The following is a 9,295-nucleotide window of genomic DNA, read 5'->3' as shown; positions in this document are numbered from 1 at the left end:
TTTTTTGAGACAGGGTTTCCCTGGCTGTCCTGGAACTCACTCTGTAGACCAGGCAAAATTTGGACTTTTAATGTACAAAATAAAGTTTTATTAGAACACTGTCATTTGTTCATTATGCATTATCTGTTTCAGCTTTGCCATCTACATGTAAGAGTATGTGATGTGACAACATGCGCCTCAACACCTGAAGGATTTGTGCTCTTTGTCTTTATAGAAAATATTTGCTTTGTTCTGTTTTAAATATTTTTGAGACAGGGTCTCACTATGTAGCCTTGGCTAGCTTGGACTCAGTCTGTAGCCCAGGCTAGCTTCAAACTCCTCATGCCTCTGCCTCTCAAGTGCTGGGACTAAGTTGCATGCCACCACACCCAGCTAAGCTTTGTGCTAGAGTTGGAAATTAGTCACATTATCTTGGAGAAAATTGGAATTGCTATAATCGTGGAAATATAGATAGACGCGAGGGTATAAAGTTTAGCATGGTGCTTTGTACATGCAGTGTATATCTGCATTGCCAAGCAAGTTTGTAATTCAGATGTCTGTCCTTACCCTGCAGAGAGACCTCAGCCATCTGAGAGTAAGGGAAAAGGGGTCTGGAGAGAGAGGGTCAAACCAGAGTGGATGTCTTGTCATGGTAGACATTAAGATGACTGGGCAGCTTGTGTCTCCTCCATCAGTCAGCATGAAGAGGCAAAAAAGCCAACCCTAGCTGGTTCCTGTCACACTCTCGAGGACACACTGTGTCACGAGTATTCACTGGTGATCTTTTAAAGTCGCTTTAAGTCTCCATTCAGAGCTGTCTCTCAGAGGGTGTTTGGCATGAGATCCTCCCCTGTGTCTTGAGACATTGCTATCTGCAGCCATGCTGTTCCATGTGGACACCTCACTTTTAGTGACTCAGAGAAGTGTGATGGGAGCTTGATGTAGAAAAGAACAGCTCAACCCTGGGGACTGAAGGAAAGGAATTACAGTTGGTAAATCCAGAGAACTGCGCATTTCTCCCCATGTCTAGATTCTGAGGAAGCCGAGCCCTGGAGGTACTTTTCAACCAGCTATGGGCACATATGACACCTCCCACCCCAACTGCAGCAACTCTCTGACCTCATCCATGCATCCAGTCTAGCTGGACCTGCTGGGAAAGGCCTGTAATTCCAGCTACTCAGGAAGCTGAGGCAGGGGAATTACAAACTCAAGTTGAAGGGCAGCCTGAACACCTCATAATAAAAGTAAAAGCAGGCATAGGGATATAGCTCTGTAGTTGACTCATTTAGTTGCCCAGCATGAGAAAGACCCTAGGTCTAATCTCAGTACCATAAACAACACCCAAACACGAAGTGCTTCAGTTAAGAGCACTGGATGCTCCTCTAGAGGACCAGGGTTTAATCCCCAGCATCCACACGGCAGCTCATTCTCTATAACTCCAGTTCCAGGGGATTCATGGCGCCAGGTATGCATGTGGTGCACTTACATACACATTTGGGCAAAATACCCACACACGTAAAATAAGATAAATCTTAAAAAAATAAAAAAGCCAGTTATGGTGGTGGCACTTTTAATCTCAGTACTCAGGAGGCAGAGGTAGGTGGACCTCAGAGTCTGAGGCCAGTATAGTCTACAGAGTGAGTTCCAGGGCACCCAAGGCTACACAGAGAAACCCTATCTCAAAAATAAATAAATAAATAAATAAATAAAGAAAGAAAGAAAGAAAGAAAGAAAGAACACAGGGTAAGAAGCCTGGAAGGACCAGATAATTTAATGAAGTGTCACAAGTCCCCCCAATAGGCCCAGTTTTCAGGAACTACCTTTCAGAGACACTCTGATTTAAGTCCCATAGGCAGTCAGTGGAGGACTAGGGCTCTCAAGACTGTACAAACCTCTGTCTTAATCTTAGCAGTGATGTCTTACTACCTCTGTATCTGCATCTCTCCATATGACCCTGTTCCATCCTCTTTCCCCATGTCCCATTATGAAACTCTTGTCAGAGACAGGCTTACATGATTCCAAGATTTATTACAGTTTAGGAAATAGTCCCAGATCTCAAGATGGCCTTGTGGCATTGCCAGACAGCGTGCCTCAGAGGTTAGGCATGCCTGTAAAGATGGGAAATATGTCCCACTGTAACACCTGCAAACAACTGGGGCTCCATTTTTTAAATTTACATTTGTGCATGAGTATAAGCAGGGTGACCATGGCACTGGCCAAAAGCCGGTTCCCACAGAGATGGTGCTTGTGGAAAGCCCATGTCACATTGGTACTGGGATCTGAACTCCTGTTCTGCTTTCCAGCCTTTACAAAGGGCTAGAGAGAGCCTCTTCCACTCTGTCTGGAATAAGAAGTAAGCTGGAGATGTTGAAAAATGGCTGAGGAAGGTGAGGGAAGGGGGTTAGAGGGGCTGAAGGGGAGGTTAGAGGGAGTGAGGGTGTGGGGGAGTAGGGGAGTCTGGAAAGATGGTTCTGAAGTTAAGAGCACTTGTTCTTCTAGAGGACCATGGTTCACCACCAGGAGAAGTCACGAGTATTCGCAGATAAGCCCCGGAGAAAGCAGGAATGTTAATCACACAGGCTTGGCTCCTCAGTGGAGTAAATAAAGACCTGTTTCCCACCCAGGAGGCTGGGAGTGGATGCTGTTAAGGACCTGGTGACCTTTGCTATCAGCAGGGCCACTCCTCCCCCAAATCCCCCAGGATGTTTATCCCAGACTCTCCCTCCTTAGACCTTATCTTCAGCTGTGTTTCTCAGGCGACAGAACCCGTTCTTAGGGGAGATGTCACTGTACGTTGTAGCTTGCTGACTTCTGTATGACCATCAGAGACCACACCAGGCCCTAGGCCTTTGAGCTGAGGAGGTCCTCTCCATGGTCATGTGCACTTTGCAGAAGAGTTTTGAAGTAGTCAGGCCTTGAATTTTTTTCTGTGCACATGGAACTGGAATAATTGCCATCAGGAAACTTTTTTCAAAATTGTACTTGATTTATATTTATCTAAAGTAAACTGGCCTGATCACAGACTCCAAACGTTTGATCCAGCCTGGGTCGGTTGGACTGATCAGAGTTTCCTTCTTACTGGCATGCCTTTCTACTATGATGCTTGCTGGGACCCCCTCAACAATCCTCTAAAACTCCAGGTCCAGGGGCTCCAATGCCCTCTCCTGACTTCTGTGGGCACTACAGCCATACACATACATGCTGGAAACACACCCATACATATAAAACAAAATATATAAATCTAAAAATTATTTTTAAATAACCAGAAAGTGGTTCCTTATCTTAATGAATGTAGCTTTGATTCCTGTCTTTAGACTGACAAACTTCTACTCTAGCAGAGAAGACACAGTAAACATCAAAGCTAAGAAGTTGGTGATCCTTGGAAATATTTGGATGAATAGAGTTACTTACTACTCTACACCTGTGTCTCAGTTAGGATAAGTAAAACCAGCTGCTTTAAGGATTGATACCAAATGTGATTGATGAAACAGTTCAGCCTTACTGCAGGCTTCTGTCATTGTCCAAGGTGAGTCTAGGAATCGAGGCAGGCAGGGCAGATTTCGTCTTCATCTCATGCCTCATGAAGCTCTACTGCATGAAGCCAAACACTGTATAGGAAAGAGAGGTGGGAACCAAAATGGAAGATCAAAGATCATATAGATGGTACAGGCGAAGTGAATGTCGTGAATGCAGTGAATGCCGAAGACTTTTCCTTTCCTTTGCCTGCCTTTCTTCCATCCCCTTTCCTCTCCTGTCTCCACCCCTCCACTCTTCTCTTTCCTTTTCTCCCCTCCTTTCCCCCTCTCCTCTCTCTTTCCCTCTCCTCTCCCCTTCCCTCTTTTTCTTATTTTCTCTTATCTCTTCTCTCCACTCCATTTCCTCCCCCTTTCCTTTTTTCTCATTCTTCCTTCCTTTCTTTATTTTCTTTCTTTCCTTTCTGAAATATATATATCAAGAGAGAAAGAGAAACAGAGAGAGAGAGGGAAGGAGAGAGAGAGGATAGGAGAGAGGGAGGGAGGGAAAGAGAGGGAGGAAGGGAGAGAGGGAGAGAGAAAGAGAGAGAGAGAGAGAGAGAGAGAGAGAGAGAGAGAGAGAGAGAGAGAGAGAGAGAGAGAGAGAGAGAGAGAGAAAGAGAAAGAGAGAGAGAGGGTTTTGGTCATAATCTGCCACTCTTTGCAACAGAATCTCTTTTTTTTTTTTGGTTTTTCGAGACAGGGTTTCTCCGTGTAGCCTGGCTGTCCTGGAACTCACTCTGTAGACCAGGCTGGCCTCGAACTCAGAAATTCGCCTGCCTCTGCCTCCCAAGTGCTGGGATTAAAGGCGTGCGCCACCACCGCCCGGGTTGCTGTGTTAGCTTGGCTGGCTGGCTTCCAGCTTCTCTTGCTGCCTCCCATCTCTCTGTAGGACTGCTAGGATTATAGATGTCTCAGTCTGGCTCTGGTCCTCATGTTTGTGTATCAAACACAATCTTTAATCCACTGAACTGAACAGAAAGCGTGAAATGTTGCAGCATTTTCTCTGTCCAATCACATTAGAGCAGTGACAGGCCTGTGATTGGACAGGAATAGAGAGATGGAGCTAGAGTTGGAGGAGGAGAAAGGTCAGAGAGCAGGAGGAGAAGGAAGGTCAATATGGAGTCAGGTGAGGAGGGAATAATTAAATAATGAATACATCCCACAAACTCTCTCTCCTGCCGATCCACATCCTTGTGCCGGTACCATCCTGCCTCAACACTAAGTTCTGGCAGGCTTTTGCTATTTTCTCCCAGCTGGCAGCAACATCTCACATACAATGCCTTACACACCCCCACAATCATTCATCTAGCTAGTGCCTAGGACCTGGTAGGTAATGCATGACTCTTAAGGCTTAATAGCCAATCAGGTTTATATGATAATAAAATCACAATTTACAAGATGCCAATACAATAATTTCAGAACCAAATAATAAAGACAATATTTCTAACCCAATTAATCTATTTTGTAAAAACCTTTGCTTGGTTGTATAACCACTCGGGGTCTGACTCTTCATCATCCTCTGATTCCATGATGAAAAAAACTCTTCCTCCTGCTCTCTGATCTTTCTCCTCCTCCAGCCCTAGCCCCACCTCTCTATTCCTGTCCAATCACAGGCCAGTCACTGCCCTAATGTGATTGGACAGAGAAAATGCTGCAATCCTGAACCATCTCCCTTCTTGTCATTCCCCCACCCACACCCACCCCCTGACTCCTCAGAGGGAGTAAGAGATACTGTTGCTCACGCCTCACTTGTCTAACTAAATTTACCTACCCTCTGTATTCTCAGGGCTATGGAGCCTGGCCTGTAAAAGCTCAGAGATGTGCTGAATTTTAGAGTTTAGACAAGAGTTCCAACTCATTTTTATTTTGGTGTCCTTCTGGGGTTGATGTTTAAAAATAGTTCCTGTGTTCAGAAGATGTAAGGACAGGCTGGGACTGAAAGGACCATGAAGGGCTTTAGGGAAGCAGAGGATACAGGAGATTTAGATGAGGAGGCAGAAGTCCAAGCAAGTCTGAAAACAGATTTGGGTTCTGACCATGACACTGACTTCGTCGACTGAGATGTTTTATTGAAGATTTTGAATTACATTTAAAAATAGGCAATACATTTAAATGGATCTAAAATCAATTGTAGAGTGGAAAGCCGGAAGAAAATGAAGCTATGTTCCCTGTTCTCAGCCACGGAGCTCCTCTCACCCAAGACAAGTTCTGCTAGTCTCTATAAATATTCTTTGCCTTCAGAAACAAGAACCTGGCGATTCCTGCTTCCTAACTTGCATGTTGTCACAGAGTGTTACTTTGCTTGTGTGACAGGATTTGTGAGTGACACTTGAGAGTTATGGTTTGTGCTCTTTGTGACTAAACTTGGGCACCTTTCCTTTTGTATATCTAGCCATATGTATAGCTTTTATTTGATTATTTGATTTCTTTGCTTTACCCAGTTTTTTTTTTTTTTGTTTTGTTTTGTTTTGTTTTTTCAAGACAGGCTTTCTCTGTATAGGCATGGATGTCCTGGAACTCACTCTGTAGACCAGGCTGGCCTCGAACTCAGAAATCCACCTGCCTCTGCCTCCCAAGTGCTGGGATTAAAGGCGTGCACCACCACGGCCCAGCCATTTTTCTTCTTGAGTTGTTGTTAGTTTTTTTTTAAAGAATTATTTTTTTACTTTTATGTGTATAGGTTATTTTGCCTGCATGTATTTCTGTGTACCACATGAATTCCTTGGTACCCACAGAGGCCAAAAGAGGGTTTCATATCTCCTGAGACTGAAGTTCGAGACAGTTGTGTGTGTGCTGTGAATCAAACCTGGCTCTTCTGGAAGAGCATCTAGGCTTTTAACCCCTGAGGGGGTTTCTCCAGCCTGATTGTTGCTGTTATAAATTTCTTTTCTCTTTTTTTAAGCATAATTTATTTTATTTTATGTATTTTGGTATTTTGCCTGCCTGTATGTCTGTGTGAGGTTGTCAGAAGCCCTGGAACTAGAGTTACAGACAGCTGTGAGTTGCCATGTGGGTACTGGGAATTGAACCCAGGTCTTCTAGAAGAGCAGTCAGTGCTCTTAACTGCTGAGCCAACAGTTAATTCTTCAGCCCTGGAATTTCTTTTCTTATAGAGAGATTAAACTTTGATACTGCTAGCAGTTTCCACGTTGAATTGGACAGCGTATGAGAGGCAGAAGTTCAAAGTCATCCCTTCTCACACAACAGGTTTAAGGCCAGCCTGAGCAGTAGGAGAGGAGACCTTATTTCAAAACAAACTTTTCAGTGATTTTTTTCTAGTTCCTCCCTCCCTTTGATAGCTATCCAAATGCAGATTTCTTTTAAAGTTTAACTTTTTTATATTAATGAGTTTTGTCCCCCTCTCCATCTATTTTGCTTTTTATCAGAAGATGAGAAATAGGAATGACACATGGTGTCCGTGACATACCTGTAATACCCAGTACTTGGGAATTGTATGTAGCAGTATCAGGGGTTTAAGGGCATTAGCTTCACAGAGACTTTTTAAGCCATCCTGGGCTATAGGAAACTGTCTCAAATAACAACAACAAAGAAAACAGGAGGGCTGGAGAGATGACTCAGAGGTTAAGAGCACTGTCTGCTCTTCTAGAGGTCCTGAGTTCAATTCTGAGCAACTACGCGGTGGCTCACAACCATCTGTAATGGGATCCAATGTCCTCTTTTATTGTCTCTGAAGACAGTGGCATTGTACTCACATATATAAAAATAAATAAATCTTAAAAAGAAAGAAAGAAAGAAAGAAAGAAAGAAAGAAAGAGTAAAGAAAAAAAAGAGAAAGAAAAAAAAGTAGGGGCTGCTGACTGAATGCACCTCATCTAGACTTGGACACATTGGACAGCATCTTTGGGTTCAGTTGGCCCCAAGCACCAGAGGATTGTGGGCATTAGTGATTAACTCTGTAACCGATAATGGATTGGTGTCCCATTAAGGAAATAAATAAAAGCGCTTCCCCTGAACTTACTTAACCAAGAGCAAGTCCAAATTTGAATTCTCTACTTCATGTTCCCCAGGTTGTGTCTGTGCATGTCTGTCCCTCACAAAGGGCTTCCGCTGTATTTTATTAAACAGCACAGAAGGCATCACACAGGGAAGGAATGGAATACTTTAAAGAAATCTTTAACAGAGCTGTAAATGGGATTAAGTCATTGGCTTCAACTGATCCCAACTGACCCAGATAACATCACTGTTTCTCAACCAATATTCACAAAGGGTTGCTTTCAACCCTGAGGAAGCTTCTTTCAACCTCTGTATTTGCCACTTTGAACATTAAGATACTCATGCATGGCCATGGAAGTGTGCATAACTTAAGATCACAGCTATGCATTGGTTTAGGTTGTAAAAGTTGATTATATGGGAAATCCAAGGCAAGTAATTTTGATTACTTGAGAACAATTTACATTGTTCTCTTAAAGAAAGGTTAAATCAACTGGCTGAATACACAGGAGGACAGCAGTCTTAAGTCTCATTGTTATGGGGTAGGTGAAGGAAAAGAAAAGCCACCAAGAGGCCAGGCAGAATAAGTGGAATTGTAGGAAAGGCAGAGTAAGTCAAAGTATATGCAACCTTTGTTTATAGCCAGGGAGGCTGTCCCAGGCAGAGTAGCAGGAAGTAGTTGTGACCTGCAATTTGTTGAGTTTTTTTGTTTGTTTGTTTTTGGTTTTGGTTTTTGTTTTGGTTTTTTTGAGACAGGGTTTCTCTGTGTAGCCCTGGCTGTCCTGGAACTCACTCTGTAGACCAGACTGGCCTCAACTCAGAAATCCACCTGCCTCTGCCTCCCACGTGCTGGGATTAAAGGTGTGCACCACCAGTGCCCAGCCAATTTGTTGAATTTTTAAAGGCTCAAAACAAAACAAAAAAACCAAAACCCCCTAAACAACCAACCAACCAAAAACGAAACCAAAACAAAAACCTCAACATGATGACATACAAAGAAGCAGTTGTGAACATCTGCAGCAAGCAAGTGATATTTGCAGCAGGGGAGAGTTAAGGGACCCAACATTCCCACCCTCACTCCCTCGTCTGTTCTCTAAAGCACCAGGCACACACAGTACACAGATACACTTGGGGTATGACATCCTATCACGCTTTAAAAGTTAACTAAAAGCCAGGCATATTTGCATGAACCAGTAACCCGAGAGTTGATGGTGTGTCTGTGTGTGTGTGTGTGTGTGTGTGTGTGTCTCTGTGTGTGTGTGTGTGTGTGTGTGTGTGTGTGTGTGTGTGTGTGTGTGTGCAGAGATCATTGGAGTTTTCTCAGCAAGAAAAAAACAATAAGGCCTGCTCCAGGACCAGTGAGAGACCTTGTTTCATGAGAATAAGGCAGAAAGTGACAGAGGACACTGATAGTTTATTTCTTTTCTTTTCTTCTTTTGTTTTTGTTTTTGTTTTTGTTTTTTGAGACAGGGTTTCTCTGTTAGCCCCGACTGTCCTAGAACTCACTCTGTAGACCAGGCTGGCCTCAAACTCAGAATCCAACTGCCTTAGCCCCCCAAGTGGCAGCGTTCGCCACCACTGCCCAGCATTTGATAGGCTTTTTCTATACCTGTGAAATGAGCCAATTCAAGCTAGATTAGAATATACTAAAGGCAGGTTTATTAGGAAGCTGCTCTTGGGCAGGCCAGGCAAGTCCACTAGTCCTAAGGAAGGAGGCCAGGGAAGTTGACAAGGGAGAAGAGGGGGTGGGAAGGGGGATGAGAAATAGAGAAAGGGAAGACGAGGAAGGGGAAGGAGGGTAAGACGGGAAGAGAGAGAGAGAGAGAGAGAGAGAGAGAGAGAGAGAGAGA

Source organism: Mastomys coucha, unplaced genomic scaffold (genome assembly GCF_008632895.1).
Source record: "Mastomys coucha isolate ucsf_1 unplaced genomic scaffold, UCSF_Mcou_1 pScaffold21, whole genome shotgun sequence".
NCBI lineage: Eukaryota > Metazoa > Chordata > Mammalia > Rodentia > Muridae > Mastomys > Mastomys coucha.
Note: the sequence above shows the minus strand (reverse complement) of the source record.